We start from the raw sequence: 3971 nt of genomic DNA on the forward strand, positions 1-3971 counted from the left end.
ACAGAGTGTTCCTGTACCCCAAATTAATATTTTGAAACCTAATCCCCACCGTAGGGTATTTGGAGGTGGGGACTTTGGGAGGTAATTAGGTCACAAGAGTGATGTCTTTATGAATGGGATTAGTGTCTGTATTAGTCCGTTTTCACACTGCTGTAAAGATAATACCTGAGACTGGGTAATTTATAAAGAAAAGAGGTTTGACTCATAGTTCCACATGGCTCAGGAAACTTACAATCATGGGGGAAGGTGAAGGGGAAGCAGGGCATGTCTTACATGGCAGCAGGGGAGAGAGAGCAAGCAATGGGGAAGTGCCACACTTTAAAACCATCAGCCCTCATGAGAACTCACCTGCATGGCATGGAGGAAACCGCTCCCATGATCCAATCACCCCCAACCAGGTCTCTCCCTTGACACATGGAATTACAATTTGAGATGAGATTTGGGTGGGGACACAGAGCCAAACCATATCAGTGCCCTTAAATAAGAGGCCCCAGAGAGATCCTCCACCCCTTACACCATGTGAAGACATAGTGAAAAGACAGCCATCTATGAACCAGGAAGAGGCCGTCACCAGGTACCGAATCTGCTGGTGCCTTGATCTTGGACTTCTCAGCCTCTAGAACTGGGAGACATACAGTTCTGTTGTTTATGAGCCACTCAGTTTATGGTATTTTTGTTATAGCAATCCAAATGGACTAAGAAATGTTGTAATTTAAAGGAGACTGAAGAGATGTGATGACAATGTAATATGTGACCCTTGATTGGATCCAGAAGATATGGAGGTGTGCCACTCAGATACCCCCACAATGGGCTGCCTCCTGCAGAGAATGTGGCCAGCAGATGGCCTCTGCTGTTCGCTCTTTGGGATCTGCTTCGGCTGGAGAGCTGCCTTGCCCAAGGTCAGCCCCATGCATACTGATTCAGGAGGGGCCATCAAGGCCCTTCTGGCTCCATACAGGACAATGTGATGGGCAATTCTCACTTCAGAGCTTCCCCATCAAGTGGACTGAGGCTGTGTCAGGCCTGTGTGGCAGTTCTTCCTCTGCTTAGTCCTGCTTCCTTTCCCAGGCACAGATGCCTTATAAATATTTTGTACCCCCAGTCCATCTTGGTGTGAACTCCTTATAACCCAACCTTTAGTGCCAACTGTAAGGGACAGGATTAGGAGGTAAGGATTAGGCAATTAAGGGACATTGAATATCGACTGTGTATTAGTTAATAATGTTGTATCAGTGTGAAATATTTTTTTTGTTTTTTTAAGACAGAGTCTTGCTCTGTCACCTAGGCTGGAGTGCAGTGGTGTGATCATAGCTCACTGTTGCCTCAACCTTCTGGGCTCAAGGGATTCTCCTGCCTCAGCCTCCCAAGTAGCTGGGACTGTAGGTGTGCACCACCATGCCCAGCTAATGAAAAACTTTTTCATAGAGATGAAGTCTCATTATGTTGCTGAATTGGTCTCAAACTCCTGGACTCAAGCAGTCATCCTGCCTTGGCCTCCTGAAGTGCTGGGATTACAGGCGTGGGCCACATGCCCGGCCTAAATTTCTTGGATGTGATAATTGTGTGTGGTGTAGGTGTAGGTGAACATCCTTGTTCTCAGGAGACACATGCTGAGGTATTTAGGGGGGTCATGATATATGCAATTTAGTCTCAAATGGTTAATCTCTCTCTCTATTACTTTATCTATATGGGTCTCACTATGTCTGGATATAGATACAGAGAAATCTTTGTAGACATTGGGGAGACAGACAAGACGAATGTGGCAAAATGGCACCAATTCATGAATGGGAGCCATTTTTCAATTTATTTTAGGTTTGACAGTTTCACAATAAAAGTTGAAAGGAAAAAATCAATATGGTGTGACCTCATTTTAGTAAAAACAATACACACATATATTAAAACACAGAAAAACCTGGAAGGATGTAGATGGAGCTTATAGTGGTAATCTCCGAGTGGTTGGAAATGTGTTATTTTTATTTGGGGATCATCAGTATTTTCTTGTTTTCTAAAATTCACATATATTGCTTTAGTAGTGAAAGATTATTAAAATAATTAATAAAGGCCTATGGTGTAGGAAAAGCTGGCCTCCTTTTGATCCAGGAGGGCAGTGTCCTGGAGCAGGGGCTGACGTCTCTGCTCCTCCCAACGAGTGACTTTAAATCCCAATAGAGTCACTTTCTCCATTGGCTGTTCCAGCCTCAGACTGAATTGGCACTGGCTTGAATCCACAGCAGGGAACTGCTGAGGTTGGCCTCATGGTGGAAGGTGCTGGGTTAGTCCAGGGCTCAGGGCGCCCAGAGCTTGTCTATGGCCACAGTCACATGCAATTTTCAATTTCCAGTTCTGCTGGTGTGGGAAAAGTGTATGAGTATTGCTTTGAGTTATAAGTATAGTTGAATTTTTTGTTTTTCCTTTTTGAGACGGAGCCTTGCTCTGTTGCCCAGACTGGAGTGCAGTGGCGCGATCTTGGCTCACTGCCACCTCTGCCTCCTGGGTTCAAGCAATTCTCTTGCCTTAGTCTCCTGAGTAGCTGGGATTATAGGCGTGTGCCACCATGCCTGGCTAATTTTTGTATTTTTAGTAGAGATAGGGTTTCACCATGTTGGCTAGGCTGGTCTTGAACTCCTGACCTCAAGCGATCCACCCACCTTGGCCTCCCAAATTGCTGGGATTACAGGCGTGAGTCACTGCACCCAGCTTATAGTTGAAATTTTTAAAACCCTTTTTTTATTGCCTCTAGAAGGAAGATTTTTTTAAAAATCTTTTTTTATTTTTTTATTTTTTTTAAGAGTCATGGTTTATGTTGCCTAGGCTGGCTTTGACCTCCTGGCTTAAGCGATCCTCCCGCCTCAGCCTCCCAAGTAGCTGGGATACAGGCGTGCACCCCCCATGCCCGGCTTTTTCCATTCCTCTTGTGTGTTATTAGCCATAATCAGTTCTGATCTTTTTGTAAACTTGAAAAAAATCATCTCCTTCTTATCACATGTATTTCAGTCTGAGAAAGCTTTCTCTGCAATCCTTGGTTTACAGGGGAGATTACATTCAAATACTCCCAGTGTGAACTCCAGAACTGTGGGAAACTTCAGCAGTTTCTCAGTCCCCCACCCATGGCTGAGGCCCATCTGGAGGGCTCTGGTGAGCCTGGGGGTGGCACCACCCGTAAGGGAAGGACTCAGGGGGGCCCAGAACTGGGTCTGGGAAGGGCTTAGGGGGGCCCAGAACTGGGTCTGGGTCCAGAGAGCCCAGATAATCAAAACTGTCATTAAGAGGAGCAAAGGCTGGAGGAGGAAAGGGAGAAAGGAGGAGGAGTGAGACTGGTGGCAAGGAGAGGTAAAAGCCAGCCAGGAGAGGGGACAGAGGCGGGAACTTCGCTATGCTGAGCTCATGTGCCAGGCCCCCCGCCAGCGCCGCCCCGCTCGTCTCTGCTTCTCACCCCTTTCTTTGGCCCCATGCCGCTTGTTACGCCTGCCTCAGTTAGAATTCTTGTTTTTGTGGCCCATCCCTGGGAACCATCATCAATCAATCAGCAAATATTTGCTGCCCCCTTCTTAATTGCTTGGTGCTTAGAAGGAAGCTTTTTTGACAACTCAGCATGATAAGCACAGCGTGTAATTCTTGGCTTCCCGCGAGCAGCTCTTGTTTCACACAAAGCATCTTTTTAGCTCCCTTTCATCTCTTTTGCTGGCCTGGAACATTCTGATGACAAACCTGGATGTGTCAGCGTCACGTTCAAGGTGAACTTGGAGAGCATGGGTCCCTTCAGGCCTGTGCTGGCTGCGTCCCTGGGCACTGGGTCCGGTCTGGGTGGGAGAGTGCTTGCCCAGAGCAGCAGCAGGCCACACAATCCGAAGTGCGAGGCACTCATCTGGATGTCTCCAGGCCCTGCACATGCAACACGGCCCACTTTGCACTCATCATTTGTTCTTCAAACTATCTGCTGTTCACAGAGCCCTTCTCTGAGCACTAGACTG

General features: G+C 47.0%; 1 pseudogene; it reads left to right on the forward strand.

Annotated features, from left to right (window-relative positions):
- The first annotated feature begins 1241 nt into the window (after window positions 1–1241).
- LOC140711720 (zinc finger protein ENSP00000375192-like) lies at window positions 1242–2778 on the forward strand (annotated as a pseudogene).
- Window positions 2779–3971: the final 1193 nt, after the last annotated feature.

This window comes from Chlorocebus sabaeus, chromosome 5 (assembly GCF_047675955.1).
Source record: "Chlorocebus sabaeus isolate Y175 chromosome 5, mChlSab1.0.hap1, whole genome shotgun sequence".
NCBI lineage: Eukaryota > Metazoa > Chordata > Mammalia > Primates > Cercopithecidae > Chlorocebus > Chlorocebus sabaeus.